General features: G+C 43.3%; 2 non-coding genes across 2 annotated transcripts; both read left to right on the forward strand.

The window, feature by feature from the left end:
• Positions 1–8,642: 8,642 nt before the first annotated feature.
• On the forward strand, positions 8,643–8,714 carry trnaq-uug (transfer RNA glutamine (anticodon UUG)). Its single transcript has one exon. It is a non-coding gene; the product is annotated as a tRNA-Gln (tRNA).
• Positions 8,715–15,411: 6,697 nt separating this feature from the next.
• On the forward strand, positions 15,412–15,483 carry trnap-agg (transfer RNA proline (anticodon AGG)). Its single transcript has one exon. It is a non-coding gene; the product is annotated as a tRNA-Pro (tRNA).
• Positions 15,484–17,412: the final 1,929 nt, after the last annotated feature.

Genomic DNA, 17,412 nt, shown 5'->3' on the forward strand with positions numbered 1-17,412 from the left:
TTTATTTTTTTTGGAAAATGTAAAAATGCCTTTTTCTGTGATGGTCGTGTTTAGGTGTACGGGATAGAATATGCTGTTACAGTACAAAAATCATTATGGCTATGACTAAATTAATAAACATTATACTTTAGGTCTCCGTTAAACAAAATCATTACAGTAATCTTCTAAAAGATAAATAGAAGATTCGACTGTATTAAAACGTTTTTATTAAGACTTTAAATAATTAATTGAATTGAATTTAAATTATCTTTTATTTGTAAACTTTTAAGATTAACTTTTAAGATTAATACTAACAAAACATCCTCAACGTCTCATACTGCTGCTGGCCTGACACACACACACACACACACGCACACACACACACACACACACACGCAAACGCACACGCACACACACACACACACACACACACACACACACACACACACACACACACGCACACACACACACACACGCACACGCACACACACACACACACACACACACACACACACACACACACACACACACACACACACACACACACACACACACACATTCCTCCTCCACTCTGAATCACAGAGTGTCAAAATGACCGGTGTGGGAGAAAAACACTCGAGGATATTTTTGTAAATACATTCATACGTTATATTGACAATGATGTGTTGGGATTTACTTCTTCAACTCTCTAAAATGTAAGATGATTTTATTTTTGTTTTGAAAAGATATTTGATACACTTTTAAAAGATCAATGTACTTCAACTTTAGTTAGTATGAAAAAATATTTGTAAATTACTAAATGTACATTTTATAACCATTTTAAAGATCAATGTTTTTCAACTCTAGTGTAAAATATGTGAAATTATTAGAAACAATCTCTTTTTTCTCACTATACCCATATATATAGCGTGCTCAGGAATGCCAGGATATCGGGTGTCACACAGACACACATTTAACTCAAAGACTGTCAAAATGCAAGGGGTGTGAGAGAAACGCACATGGGGGCTTTTTTCACCATAGTGAAACGGTGAGATGATTTTATTTTTTAAATACTTGGATCAGTAAGATATTTATTTTAAAGGAATGAATGTTTTTCAAATCTACTTTAGTTAGTATGAAAAATATTTGTAAATTACTAAATGTACATTTTATAACCATTTTAAAAGATCAATGTTTTTCAACTCTAGTGTGAGATATGTAGCATTATTAGAAAAACTTTTTCCACTATCCCCATTTATATAGCGTGCTCAGGAATGCCAGGATATCGGATGACACGCACACACTCACAGACAGACGCACACACACAGTGCGGAGACTGTCAACTTTAATCCAATTCTTCACCATAGTGAAACGGTAAGATTATTTTACTTTTGTAATTCTAATCTATTCTAATCTATATGCAACATTAGAAAAATTATTTTGTCACCCCGACACGGAGGGGATTTCCCACACCAAGAAGTTATTTCCCCCCGGGGTCAATAGGTCAAAATCAATGGGGCAAAGACAACTGGCAAAGACAACTGGCAACTTCATATATCATACAAAGGTCAATAGGGTAAAGACAACTGTCAACTTGATCGATCGATAGGTCAAAGGTTAATCCCTACATTAACGGACCTCCGGAACAACCCCTCCGGAAGGTCAAAGGTTAATCCCTACATCAAAGGACCTCCGGAACACCCTCCGGAAGGTCAAAGGTTAGCCCCGCCCACCTGTCAATCATAGGGTCATAAATCATTTTGACATAAGCCGAATCATATAACTACTATTGCGCTTTAGGTCTTTTGCCTCCACTGGTGTCTGGCCATCAGATGCAGGTAACCGACCTGCTCCAAGGCAAAAGAAGTGGTACAGTCTGTATCAGAAGGTATGTAGAAAAAGTATCAAAAGGAATATATATATATATATATATATATATATATATATTAATTTTGAGTAGTAGACATATTATATTTTCAGTATGTACAGTATGAGCATAAAACAAGAACTTGTACAAATAAATATAAGTGGCATCTTTTGTTTTGTTTACAGATAGAGAAGAGCCCTCTGCAGCTGAAAGGACAGCTAACGCTTTTCTCCCAGCCACAGATGTGTTTGTGTGGATTTCATCCTCATAAGGTAGGCTAATTTGGGCTATTTCAGTTTAACTACAGTTGATGCAGTGTGCACACAATATAAAGATGTGGTATTTCTTAACATTAATGTATTCTTGGACAATTTCTGTTGTTTCTATCTGGGTTGGTTTGGCAACAGGTCTGTTCCACAGCAGAGGAAATTGCGTAGTAGGTAAAAGAAGGTCATAAGGTTGAAACTAACTACATCACTAATAACTGAATAAAAAACCCACATCTAAATTTGTCACGTCATTTGCATGAAAGGGGTTCTTATACATTATTGTTTATACTATTAACATGGAATAGAACAGTAGTATTGTGCTTTCTTTAAATCACTGGTGATTTTGTCCATCATCTTTCTAAGTCTTTCATACTGTATTTCATACTGTATATATGCACTGTTTTATACATTTTTGTTATGCAGCAGCAAGTGCCTACAGCCTCATCTAGACCCACAAGCAGTGCAGACCAATCAACTAGTGGGCAATGTAGCTCCTTAATGGTAGGTAGATTTTATAGCTTTATGTGAGAGAGAATTCATAACGGAAATATTTTATATTCTTGTCATATTTCAGCTCCCAACCACTGCTCCAGTAGAACGTCCCACAGCTGACACTACACCCGCAAGTTTGGTGAAAAGGCCCAAGCTCACCCTTTCCTCGGTACATATGATGGCATGTGTTTTAAAATGGTTCACAGTTGTCATATTAATACTTCTCTCTTTAAAGTTTAATAAGTCCAGATTTGGTGGAAAGCATGTGGAGAGTGCAAAGCCAAATTTACATGTTGGACGGAAAGCTCATGTAAGTAATGAATAATTATTATTTCTTTGCTACAAAAAAAATTCCAATGATACAATATTTTTATACCTTGTATTTTTAGAGTCATTCAACCACTGCTACAAATGCAGCTGCCCGTGTGTGTGAGGCTCCAGTGCTAGCAGGTGGTCCTCCTCAAACCATCTCTCCACCACAGCTTCCAAGTGCAGAATCATTTTTTCTTGCTCCTCCATTACCGCCTCCAAAACAACGGCATCGGCCAGTGGAGGGGCAGAGTTTAGGAGTGGATGTGGTAAAACATTGCACTTGTTACTATGTTTGGTTAGTATTTTTTTGTCTTTATTTGACCTGTCCTTTTCTGTCTACAGAGCGCATTCCAGCCTGAGCACTCTGCTGCAGTTCCTCTCCTGTGGCCTAAAACCATGCCCCAGGAGGATCACCAATGGGTCTCCACAGGATTGTTCAGAGTTGGTGCTCTTGGGAATTTGGAGCTCCAGGACCATCTCCAGTTGTGGTATTTCCCTCCACAGCCATCCCTTATTTACCACCAGGCACCAACATCAGCCAGATTTTTTGCCCATCCCTTACTGCTGTGGATGCCGTATAGGCTGTGGAAAGTCAGGCTGCTGTGCGCGGACCAAGCCTGTAAAAGCCCTCTGACTAGTGGAGGTCTTCCCAGATGGGTGCGTCAGGTCCTTGACATTGACCGCTTTTACAACCTGGTCACAGAGACTCTGATTTGCTCCAAGTGCCGCCGCAGCTACCTGTCTTGGAATAGGGAAATACTTGAGCAGCTGGACATGGCCCATCGTTCTGAGTTTAGGGTCATTCTTACCCGCCGGTATGTTACATTATTGTGTGATTTTTGTCAGTTGCTTATCCATGTATATTTAATTTATTTCTTATTACAGATATGCCTGTGACATCAGGGTGATACGCCTCCTACGGGAACGTGGTCTGGGGAATGGCCCTGTCCGACTGATTGGCCAATTGAAAGAGAACCACAGTGAAGAGTGGCTGAAAAGGGTTGCGCGGTATACCAGCGAGTGTGCTTCTTTTACCAGCAAAAGTTGTCTGATGCCAGCAACATTTGAAGAGCCTCCCCAACCTGTGGCAATTCCCAGCTATAAGTGGCTTTCAGTGGTGTACAGCCAAGACATCCTGTTCAGGCTGGAGGATATCAAGGCTAGTATCACCTCCACTTATGGATCCATCTTAAAACTGGATTCCACCAGAAAGGTACATCTTTAATTATTATTGTATTGAGGTTATGCAAATTCTATTTATATTTAAATCTAAATAGAAATGGAACCTCAAATGAATGAACAACTTAAACAATAACATAAGATGGAATGTCAAATTGAGGGGACAATTCAAAGATTAAAACAAGAATAACATTGCAGAGATAACCACAAAATTTTGTTTATGACATTACACGCATAAGCTCTATATTAATGCAATAGAACCATTGAAGGTGTTGCTACTATTGGTTTAATATATATGTTTGTTTTAGATCACCAAAAAGCTCTCAGGACCGGCAAAAGGCACTGCACAGTGGCTGACATCCGTTGGTAACGAGATGGGTCAAGTGCTCATCAGTGTCTTGACTGCTGGTGAGGGACCAGGTTTGGATCTTATGGCAGCTGGCTTGGTAGACAGGTATGTTACCTGTAATACATTTTCACTTACATGTAATTTAACTTGTCCTTAGTTTAGAATTTGCTATTTACAATTTGCATTTGTAATTTACTGTTGTTTGATGATGAAATTCTTTAATTATTTTTGATAATTATTTCTCGCAGGTATAAAGCTGCCGGTGTAGACCCTCCTGTTGCTCTCTATGTGGACTGTGGCTGCTGCAAGGATGTGGGTGAGACCAAGCTGAAGGCCGGATTTGCTGGATGGCCTAACTTGATTGTTCGCCTCGACATCTGGCACTATATGCGACGCCTGGCTGTGGGATGCACCACTGATGGTGTGGCGCTGTACACACAGACTGGCACCATCACCAAGGGAGGAGTGCAACTGCAGACACTGCACTGTGCCAGAGGTCCTACATCTTTGGAGTCATTCCACTGTCATTTAAACCGGTTCATTCCAGGTACGTGCAACTCAATAATGTTTATGTTTAACAGAAATACTTGACCTTATTCCTTTTGCCGTTTTTTTGTATTTACTTTAGGAAACAGTGCAAGCTTGCTCAACTTCCAGATCTACCTACTAGATGGGGTACATCGCTGGAACCACAACAGGGCAGCAGCTGCTCTGGAGGCAGAGACCTCGGGCCTGCGCATATACTCGGGCGAGCTGGTTCACAGCGTTAATAAAGATTATGAGAAGGTTTTTGGCAGGAAGCTGATTCCTTCTTTTACACCACCCGCGAAGTACACAGGTATTCATATTTAATATTGTATGTTTATGCTCATAGTTCTTTCTCTGTTTCTATGTAGTTTTTTTTTTTTTTAAATATTGGTTTTGCATTTTCAGGTGAACTGATTGGAGTGCAGTATCTGTTGAGGCAGAACAATGAACCTCTACAGTGTATGGCGCCAGACTCCGAGGAGGCAAATACATTGCTGGAGCAGTTGGAAGAGCCAGTAGAGACTGATGAGGGCTTTGAAGAACTTGAACATATTGAGGTCACTCTTGCGGATTAACTTTTGGACACATCTGATATGATCTCAGTGCTACCTGCTTCTTGTGCTCCTGAGATTTCTGGTCAGTCCGCTCCTCCTGTCCAGTCCACTCACCTGCTGGGGGTCCCATCTGCACCCGCTCCTCCTGTCCAGTCCACTCACCTACTGGGGGTCCAAAATGCGTCTGCTCCTCCTGTCCAGTCCACTCACCTGCTGGGGGTCCAACATGCGTCTGCTCCTCCTGCCCAGTCCACTCACCTGCTGGGGGTCCAACATGCGTCTGCTCCTCCTGTCCAGTCCACTCACCTGCTGGGGGTCCAACATGCGTCTGCTCCTCCTGTCCAGTCCACTCACCTGCTGGGGGTCCAACATGCGTCTGCTCCTCCTTCCCAGTCCACTCACCTGCTGGGGGTCCAACATGCGTGTGCTCCTCCTGTCCAGTCCACTCACCTGCTGGGGGTCCAACATGCGTCTGCTCCTCCTGTCCAGTCCACTCACCTGCTGGGGGTCTCATCTGCACCCGCTCCTCCTGTCCAGTCCACTCACCTGCTGGGGGTCCAACATGCGTCTGCTCCTCCTGTCCAGTCCACTCACCTGCTGGGGGTCCCATCTGCACCCGCTCCTCCTGTCCAGTCCACTCACCTGCTGGGGGTCCCGTCTGCACCCGCTCCTCCTGTCCAGTCCACTCACCTGCTGGGGGTCCAACATGCGTCTGCTCCTCCTGTCCAGTTCGCTCACCTGCTGGGGGTCCAACATGCGTCTGCTCCTCCTGTCCAGTCCACTCACCTGCTCGGGGTCCCGTCTGGGTTACCTGGACAATCTACATCTTCAGAGCAAGTTGTAAGAGAAATACCAGTATGCTTTATATTTATTGATGTTTGACCTTCTTGAAATACTTCAAATCTAATGTAATACTTCCTCCTAGGCCGTGGATGAACAGAGTTTGGCAGGAATGGATCGTGTTGATGAGCTTGCGGAATACTTGGTGGAGCTAAGAAATGAAAAAGGCCTCACTCTTACCAATCAGCAGGCCAGTACCATTGTGGGTCTTTGGCAGAACTTGGAGCAACACGATAAGGACCGGATTTCTTACGCTGCTCGACATCAGGAGAGACTGCTCACTGGTCGGTTTAGGTCTCCGAAAAAGAAGGCTGTATTTGCAGGAGTTGAAAGCACAAAAAGGTGTATACTTGGTTCTACTGGTTCAGCTGCTCAGTGGCCAAACTGCAGCCGTCTTGTAGAAACAATATTTATCAGATTGTGCAACATTCATAATAGCCCCAAGAAAATTGGACACCAAACCCTTTCAAGATGGTCACTAATTCTAAATGATTATAAAAAGATTCGACAGCTCATTTTAATCAACGGCATTATTTTGAAAGATACAACTCTGCAACTTGTTACTGTAAATCAGACCACGTTGATACAGTGGCATAACAAAAGATTCAAGGCACAAGAAGTTGCAATTCTGATGCAAGGGTTGGTACTGCCTGATGAACGCCCTGTTGCCAGTGAACCACTACTCCCAGTAAACACTAGGCCCACTCAAGTCACACCACACATGCATGAACACACTTACAACATGCCACCTGACACGGCTGGGTTGGCAAAAACCAAGCTAGTTGTCAAAGATAGAGCTGAGCTGAGAACCATACAGCCAAAACAACATACAGCTCGGCCAGTAGTTTTTTACATGCCACTAATAGTGCCACCAACCACCACAGCAAGTAGCATTCTGCTTCTGCCGCCACCCCAGACCACTGCACCCAGGAGAGTTTGCACACCACATTCTGAGAGCACAACTGGCCCTTGTCAAATGCAAGACACTCCACAAAAAGAAAAGCGTAAATACACTAGAACAGTCACATCCAACAGATGCACTAAATGTGGAGAGCCACGCACCACAGACACTGGCCATAGCCAGTTCAAAGGCAGAATTTACTGCCCAAACAGGGAGACCCTAACCAAAGAGCAGTGGCTTAGAATGATGAGAAAATAGTACATCATTGTATTTTATGTTGTGAAGATTTTGTTTTTATTATAGTAAAATATTTAGTTGTTTTGCAAAACTAATACCGAAATAATTGCACTATTTTTTATTTGATTTTTTTATTTTTTATAAAAAAAATTTATTCAATTTGATTGTGATTCATTGTGCTGCCCACAACATATACACAAACTGTTGTATTTGTTCTAGGTTAATGGGTTGTATATAGTTCAGTTCTGTTTGTTTGTTTTCTTTTTACTTGTAAATAGTGATTTATTTTAAATACTATACCAAACGTGATTTGTTTGTACATATTTTGTTGAATGTTGTATATTTGTATGTATATTATAAATTGTACATTATATGTTTTATATTTCGACGTGAAAAGAATAAAAAAACATTTTTTAAATATTTTATTGATCTGTTTTATGTTTATTGTTTAGTTAATGGCTGATAGTGACAGTGATGTGATATAGCAGGCTTAGGTGGAGTGTTCGAAGTCAAATTACATAAAAGAAGAGATACATGCAGAATGCCCATACTGTTTATTTATTTTTTAAATCAAGGTTACAGTAATAGGTGGTAGTTTACTATTAATCATTATTAGATACTCCTGCAATATATCAGTACACTAAATGTACTTCCATTCTACCATTTGATAATACTGGGTCATCAATGCAGAGTGTTTATAAAGTTAGATCATTGGGAAGTCCCTAAAAATGTGGTTCAGTACCTCCTTTTGATCAAAAGAAGAAAAAATTTAAATGCAATGCGTTAATAATTAAATACATGGTAAATTCGCCTGCAAGCTGAACTGCATCCCTTATATTGCACTAAATAAATCTTGAAATGAATAAAAAAGACATTAGACCCAGCAAGAAAACTCATGTTCTCATGTTCATGTTCAAAAATCTATGTGATTTTTCTCCTCCCCTCGCGCCCCTCCCCCTCAATTCTTCCCCATCTTATACAGACTATTGTTCCCCAGCTTTAGCTCAGTTGGGAGAGCGTTAGACTGAAGATCTAAAGGTCCCTGGTTCAATCCCAGGTTTCGGCAGAGGAACCACGGCGGCCTCTTTTAGTCTACCTGATTCCACCTAGCCTCATCGCTATCTGCCTCTCAGACAGCCAGCTAGCAGAGTGTGTTGGTTCCATGGTGTAATGGTTAGCACTCTGGGCTTTGAATCCAGCGATCCAAGTTCAAATCTCGGTGGGATCTGCATTTGCCAGGAATGTGTGCAGTACCTCGTTCGAGAAAACATTTTCGGCAGCACTGAGCCGCAAGAGCACATCTAGGTAGTGCCCCTTGAAGGGGGGCGTAAAAAGGATGGACAGCACTGGAGAATGCAGGCATCGATCCCGCTACCTCTCGCATGCTAAGCGAGCGCTCTACCATTTGAGCTAATTCCCCTCGATGATGGAGAGAAGGTGTCCATCGCTCTCAAAGACAAATACGAGGCGCGATCCCTAGCACGTGTGCAGGTGCTGCAGCGTGATTTCCAAGACCACAAAAAAACAGGCCGCATTTCCTCTGTGCTGGCAACTTTGCACTGGCTACCTTTTAATTGTAGATTTAATCAAAAAATTGCGCTTTGAATCCAGCGATCCGAGTTCAAATCTCGGTGGAACCTTTTTAGGTTCTTTGCGGAAGGGAGGGAAAAAGCAGAGGTGAACGGAATTGGGGAAACATGGGCTTAAAAAGCAAAGGCTTCATTTGCTCCTTGCTATCGTGCTTCTGGACTTCAGAATAAGATAATCTGTCCCACAACATTGATTACTTTCACTTTCATTTTAGCGTGATTTTGGGTGGAGCGTGTCAATTAACAACGGAAGGAAGTTGTATTTAAAGGGATTGTGAAGTAACTGAATTTGGAGCGTCATCCGTTTGTTTGCACATGAGGTTTGCCAGTATGAGTGATGATTTGGTGGAAAGACGGCGTGCGTGTCAATCAGCTGTTTCATGTGAAACGTAATATGTCTGGTGCGTGACTGAAGCAGTGCGCTTCCAGACCGACCGTCGTGAGCTGTTCTGAAGGCAACGCGGAAAACTGCTTGTCCACCTATCTTGGTGTCTGATGACCCGCGATACTCATTGGTGCCTACAATATCTGCAAACTTGGTCAGTACCCCTGCGCCGCCATTACACGCACTTCTATCCATGCACGCACCCACTCGCATAGCTTTCATATTCACACATTCTGTGTGCTTATTTAAAATGATTGTGCTGTTGATTTAATGTTGGTAATTTACCAAAATTTTTTTTCTCTCTCTCTCTTTTTCCTTATGGACATTTCGCGGTCGGTTCCCGGCACAGATCTCGACGACCAGAGACCGCTAGTGTGAATTTCACTTCTGATTTTTTTTTTCCTCCTTCTTTTTTTTGTGGGGCCATTTCATTTTTTTGAGTGATTTATGATTATGAACATGTGTGGAAAAATAAATATCCCTTGCGAACTGACCTTTTTTCTGGGATTATTATTATAATTTGTTGTGTAACAGGTGGTTACCTTTTCTGCTATCCTGGGTTAAGTTAATTGTTTGACAGGTTTAATCCTGTCTGGCGCCTGAACTTTTCTTTAAAGTCATTTATTTGTATTAGGGCGGCTACCACCGTTACATCCTCCCCAGCCCCCGACCGTCTTCACCCAGCCCCCTACTTCTCCTGATATCTTCTTCTGCCGCCCTCTGTTCCTCTGGATGCCGCTGAAGATGTGGTCCACTCCACTTGTCTGTGTCCAGCCAGCCTGCAATAACCACAAGCTGACAGCTGCTGGCCTTTATCGCACTGTGCGCAAGGTCCTGGACATAGACGGGTGGTATGACATGGCAACAGAGTATCTGGAGTGCAAAGGGTGCAAGAAGAAGTATCCAGCCTGGTCTGAAGACATCCTGGGACAGCTCGACATGGGACACCGCAGAAAATTCCCCGCCATTCTAACATACAGGTAGAACACATTCATATTTAGAGCAATGCACTGTAATTTGTTGTACTGTATAAAATCAAATACGTTGATTTACTGATATTAACATTGAAATAATAAGATGTGGCACTGAACAGAATTATTTGACTGTCTGTAGGTAATCGTGTGGCTACCGTGTAGTCATAATGATGCGGGAGAGGACCCGAGACAACAGTGTCACACAGCTTCACAAAAAGCTGCAGCAGCAACACATCTCAGCGTGGTCACAGCGGACGCTGGAGTACCTCACTGTCTGTGAGCCCTTCACAGAGTCTTCCATCGTTGAGCCTCCACTCTTTTCTGCGCCCCCACCCCTCCCACCCGTCCCCAAACCCAAGTCTTTGGCTCTGTCCTCAAGATGGACTCCACCAAAAAGGTATAAAAAGTCAAGTTTGAGTAATAATAATTGTTATTATCTTAAATTTTTCTGACAATTGTTTATTCTACTGTTTTTTTTTTTACATAGGTCACAAAAAAACTGGCCGGCGCTGCTGCCAACACTGCTGGTTGGTGCACTAATGTAGGCAATGAGCACGGCCAGGTGTTGGTGTCAGTCCTCACAGCGGCAGAGGGGCATGGATTGTGGCCCATGGCGGTGGGTCTCATGAAGCGGTACAGGAAGGCGGGAGTGGCACCACCCACCGTCATGTATGTGGACAGAGACTGCTGCAGCCCACACGCGCACAGACAGTCACAGGTAAGAGCCATGTTCATAGAGTGGGATGAGCTCCAAGTGCGCCTAGACATTTGGCACTTCATGCGGCGCTTTGCAGCAGGTGTCATCACGGAGGCTCATCAGCTCTACGGCACCTTCATGGCTCGGCTTTCCAGGTGCATCTTTGAGCTGGATCCAGATGATGTCGCTGCTCTACGGTTGGTCAAACAGGGGGAGTTACAGGCCAGAGGAGCTGGTCCAGTCTTAGAGAAGGCTCTGGATAAGCTGATCACCAGGAAGGAGTTGGCACTGCACTGTCGCAAGCGGAGCAGAAGGAGTGGAGGAGACCACCTGGAGGATCAAGGTGCTCATTGATGAGATGGACAGTGAGAAGGGGAGGGACACTGTGGGTGTACCACTGCTGGACCACGAGCGAATCCAACAGGTCTGGATAGACCAGCAGAGGCACATCACCTGTATTCAGGACCCAGAGGGCTTCCCTCTGTACCAGAAGACAGACACACTGAAGAAGGGTGGTGTGGAGCTCAGCTGCTATCGCTGTGCTCGTGGCTCCACCTCCTTGGAGTCTTTCCACCTCCATTTAAATCGCTTCATCCCAGGTAGGTTATAACTTTTATAACCTGCAAAAAACTTTAAACTTTTATAACCTATTCTGCCATACTGAATACATAGATAACTAATATTTGACTTTATTTGACCTGTAGGGACCAGTGCCAGTGATGCGCATTTCCAGCTCTATCTCCTGGAAGGCCTGATGCGCTGTAACCAGGACCGGATGGATGAAGCAGTGAGGGGAAGACTGACCTGAGGACCTACAGTAGCGTTGAGAGGGAGGCAATGGACCGGCTCAGCCGCAAAGTGCTGAAGATGTCCCTGGATGATCGCTACCAGCCTCCAGCGGCTTACACAGGTGAGAATTATTAATGTTATCTCAAACAAAAGATTATACATTATACAGGTGTATGAGTGTTTGAGTGTACATTTTTTATATTGTATTTCAAATAATTCAACAATTGTTGGAGTTATTTGTACTTTGTTTAATTTAGGCTTAATTTGACCCTTTATAGCCTTATTTCTTTGCTTTCTTTTGCTAAAGTGAATTTGCTTTATTTTGCATTTATGCTTATTATCTTCTTGTTTAGTATTTTAATTTTTTGATCTGTTAAACTGCGTCAAGCCTACAAACGATCAAACTTTGAAAAGTTTGATTTTTTTTTGTATCAGTTTGTTATGGACAAATAGCCACTACAGCTATAATAATGTGAATGTGCTTTGTATGTGTGTTCTTTTGCAGGGGAGCAGCTGGGTATGGAGTATCTGTACAGTCAGTCTGGGAAATCCCTGACTGTTATGTATAACCCAGAAGAGGAGGATCGGCTGGTGGAGCAGATGACTGATGAGGTGGTGCAGGACGAAGGCTTTGTTGAGGAGGAACCTGAGGACCTCACAGTGCCAGTCCTCTATGACCCCATTGAGCCGGTCCCAGTCCACAGCAGCGGCCCCCAGGCCTTCAACCCCTGTCCCTTTGCACCAGGACCATCCTCACTACAGCCACCCACAGGACTGCAGCGCCCTGCCCAGCCTCCTCTGCAGTCTCCTACTCTGCGCCCTGCCCAGCCTCCTCTGCAGTCTCCTTCTCTGCGCCCTGCCCAGCCTCCTCTGCAGTCTCCTCCTCTGTGCCCTGCCCAGCCTCCTCTGCAGTCTCCTCCTCTGCGCCCTGCTCAGCCTCCTCTGCAGTCTCCTCCACAGCCTTCTGTCCAGCCAAGTGCTGCCTCTGCTCCTGCAACATCAACTGGGTCCAGTGTTGCAGACTAGGCTCCTGTAAGTAAGCTTCTCATTATTAGTTTCTATTTGCTTTTACACTCTGACATTTAACATGCTGTGTATTGTTATTGTAATACTTTCCTGCAGGCTCCTGTTCTTGGACCCGATGGCGTTGCAGGCTGGGATAAGGTGCAGGATCTGGCTGAGTACCTGGTGTCCCTCCGTCAGGCACTCTACCTGGACGAGCAGCAGGTCACAGAGGTCATCCGTCTGTGGACTGCTCTTCCTGATGGGGACAAGAGGAAAATCCCCTATCAGACCAGACACCAGCCCAAACTGACCCACGGACGCTTCAAGGCTCCGAAAAACACAGGAGTGACACCGGGTGTGGACAGTGTGAAGAGGTGCCTGATTGGTCATCCTGGGGGGCCAGCTCAGTGGCCCACCACCAGTCGCTTAGTTGAGGCCATGTGTATCAAACTGTGAGCACTTCACAAGTCCCCAACTAAGAAGGATGGAGTCCGTCTTCCTCGTTGGACTAAGGTGCTCACGGATTACCACCACATCCGAGACCTGGTGCTGAACTGCCAAACTCTGATGGAGGCCACGTCACTTCAGCTGTTTATGCTGAATCAGAGGACTCTCACTCAGTGGTAAGCATGGTTTTACATTGACATTTGAAAGAAAGGGATAGCAGTTATTTATTATGAATACATTTTTTGATTGCAGGTTTAATCGAAGGGAGAACAACTAGTAAGTGACTGTCCTTACCCAGGGCCTTGCTGCAGAAGACCGCATCGCTGTGGCCAGTTCACAGGTTCCTGCTCCGCGGGAAGAGCTGGATGAGGCTCCCTCCACATCAGGGTCCCGGCACGAGTTTGTCCTTCCTCCTAACAGAGCGGGACAGGCTCCTAAGCTACGGCCGGGCAGACGACCTGCCAGTGCTGCAATTGTGAGGCCAATTACCCCAGCAGCTCCTACTCCTCCCCCAGTTCCTGTGCCAGTGCCCCAGTTCATTTTATTGAACACTGCGCCCACGCTGCTGGCAGCTGGTGCAGGTGGCGCTTCAGCTGCTCCTCTCCTGGCTCCAACTCCAGTGTTTCCTGACGTGCGAGAGGCTCCTGCTCCCACTGCCCCGGTGTCTGTGTCGCGCTTCACTCAGAGGAACAGACGACGCAGGGCAGAAGAGGAGGCCAGTGGAGCCCACTAAAGGAAATATGTCCGTGAAGTGGCATATAACAAATGCTCTAAGTGTGGCAAGCCCAAAACCAAGGAGTTCGTCTACAGCCGCTTCGGCAGTGCCACGTTTTGCCCCAGTGTCTCTGGTGGCAAATCTTTAGAAAAGTGGCTGGTAGAACAGCGCCAGCAGAAAAAAACTGGACAGCCACCTCCATAATAAAAATCTTCTAACACAGAAAAAGATTGTTTGTAAATACCTGTAAATAAATATCTATGTGTAAATACAGTTATGTTCGTTTTTTTCTCTCAATCTTTCTGTAATGTCTTGTTTGTTTAATTTATATTACAGAATGTTCTATTCTATTTCTACATTGTTAGTTGTTTATTGTTGTTCATTAATGTCTTGTAGTTTTAGTAAGTAAATACTGTTCACACTCTTATTCATTGTGCTGCTTTTAATTGCCTTGGGACTGGAATGTGCAAACTGTACATGGGCCCACCCACTCTTTCATAGAGTATACATTGTATATAACATATATACCGGTATTGTGTGTATGTCCATATATTTATGTGTGTGTGTACTTATTTCAATATTTGTGTGTATTCCTTTTAATAAAAAAAAATACATTTCGATATTTGTGTGCATTTGTGTGTATAAAACATTTGAAGTGTCCTAAAATAAATCAGATAAATCACATCAATCAATCCCACACACAAAAAACACATATTTGAATCAACATTTGTATAAGTTTTATTAAACCATAAACATGTAATATGCTTTTTAAAAAATAATATACACAATTAATAACAATCAATATAATGATATGTCACATTGATAACCAAGTGAAGGCGCATGCGCAGTTGATCACACACTAGTCGCGCAGAACACGGGTTCGAGCACAGCCGGCGGAGTGTGACTTGTTTCACATGTAACTAAAACTCTTCCATAAAGTACAGGAATATAGCCCGAATATTGTTGGAGGGCAAATTTGAGCGTTTTTTCACGTTATCTGCGTCCTTTTCGCTTGTGTGCGGGGCGCAAAGATTGGACCCCTTTTTATGCTAAGCGAGCACTCTACCATTTGAGCTAATTCCCCTCGATGATGGAGAGAAGGTGTCCATCGCTCTCAAAGACAAAGACGAGGTGCGATCCCTAGCACGTGTGCAGGTGCTGCAGCGTGATTTCCAATGACCACAAAAAAAGAGGCCGCATTTCCTCTGTGCTGCACCTTTGCACTGGCTACCTTTTAATTGTAGATTTAATAAAAAAATTGCCCTTTAAGCCATGCAGGCTGAAATGTTTTCGGCCCGGCAGCAGCAGGGATTATGTTTGTTGCGGCTCGTTGGTCTAGGGGTATGATTCTCGCTTAGGGTGCGAGAGGTCCAGGGTTCAAATCCTGGACGAGCCCATTATTAGGCTTTGCTTTTAATCTCTTCAGCATGATTAGGGCAACCAGGATATTTCTGAGAAATTGGGGATAAAATGTGCCGGTTAGCTCAGTTGGTTAGAGCGTGCTGCTAATAACGCCAAGGTCGGGTGTTCGATCCCCGTACGGGCTACTCATTTTCTCTCTGGGACCTTCGCTCTGCTCTTCTCGAAAATGACGGGCGGTCTCCCAGACATCGCTGCTGGCTAAACCACAACAGTTCCTTGCCTAAAGGGAGAGAAAAAACAGAGGTGATGCGCAACTGCTGACGTGGCGGTGAGATTGGCACTCTCAAACCGAGTCGGAATTGGGGAAACATGGGCTTAAAAAGCAAAGGCTTCATTTGCTCCTTGCTATCGTGCTTCTGGACTCAATGACTTAAATCCTTGCTATCGTGCTTCTGGACTCAATGACTTAAATCTCTGCTGCTCATGGGAAAAGTTGACACTCGCCAAGGTTCCATGGTGTAATGGTTAGCACTCTGGGCTCTGAATCCAGCAATCCGAGTTCAAATCTCGGTGGACCTGCTTTTGCCAGGAATGTGTGCAGTACCTCGTTCGAAAAAACTTTTTCGGCAGCACTGAGCCGCAAGAGCTCATCTAGGTAGTGCCCCTTGAAGGGGGGGGCGTAAAAAGGATGGACAGCACTGGAGAATGCAGGCATCTATCCCACTACCTCTCGCTTGCGCCTACTGCTTCCTACCGATTGAGCCAAAGTAAGCCCAAAGTAAGCCCACGTGAGCCAATCGTGTTTCTCTGCTGTGGCTTACTTTTGACCAATCGCGTTCTCTCCTGTGGCTTACTTTTGACCAATCGTGTTTCTCTCCTGTGGCTTACTTTTGACCAATCGCCTTTCTCTCCTGTGGCTTACTTTTGACCAATCGCATTTCTCTCCTGGCTCTGCTCCTGTGGCTTACTTTTGACCAATCGGCGACCGCTATTATTATCGTCATCTTTGCAATCTTTGCAACAGGTAAGTCTATTCTTCACGACTGTATAATCGATCATTATTTATTCATAAACAGTGTTTGTTTTTAGACAATTAAACATGCCAATAAAGCTAGCTAGCGTGTAATAGCACAAGTTTTCTTCTGTACATGTGAACCTGCAACTTTACCATGATATACAGTAAAAAACATGCCACTACTGTCAAGATAATTAGCCGACCGCTATTTAAGCTACATCCTCCTTAAACCATTTTTTGTTGTTGTTAATTTAGTATTTTTTTGTGTCATTCATTACATTATTTTGAGCACAAGAAGATTTTTACTAAAACCTTTAAAAAATTTTTTTTTAATTCATATATGTTATACTATACTATGTTATACACCAGTATACATATTTATGTTATCTTTTTAAATACTATGTTATACATATTTAAAAAGACATGAATAGGCAAAAACAAGTGTTTTTTTGTTTCAACAAATGATTCTCAACTATGTTATAAAAGATATACCAAAACGATTTGATATACCATTTTAAGTTTTAGAACTGTTTGATGATCATATTATTATGAATTGTCATAAACGCCTTTATGTTATATTTGGTGTTTCTTAGTAATCTCTGCCACAAAAGCTAAACAAAACAAAACGATTTAAGCATGGCATGATACCAGCAAGATTGTACCAAGAAGTGTTATTTATTTTCTTATTAATAAGTTCATCACACTATTTACAATTTGTACACAAGGCAATTCAAAGTGATTCACAGTTGTATAAAAAACAATAATGCTTATGCTCATAATAATAATAATAATCATTAATTATTATAATATTATAATAATTAATTACATAAAAAACAAAAGCTGTAGTAAAATACTTTCAGTTGGAATATGACAGCTATGTAACGTTCTGTTTATGCCTGTGTCCTTTCAGATTATGTATGCATACCCGGTTTTACGAAGAACCTCTGA

The sequence above is a fragment of the Siphateles boraxobius genome, unplaced genomic scaffold (assembly GCF_051911475.1).
Source record: "Siphateles boraxobius isolate OS27281-9 unplaced genomic scaffold, OSU_SipBor_1 269, whole genome shotgun sequence".
Classification (NCBI taxonomy): domain Eukaryota; kingdom Metazoa; phylum Chordata; class Actinopteri; order Cypriniformes; family Leuciscidae; genus Siphateles; species Siphateles boraxobius.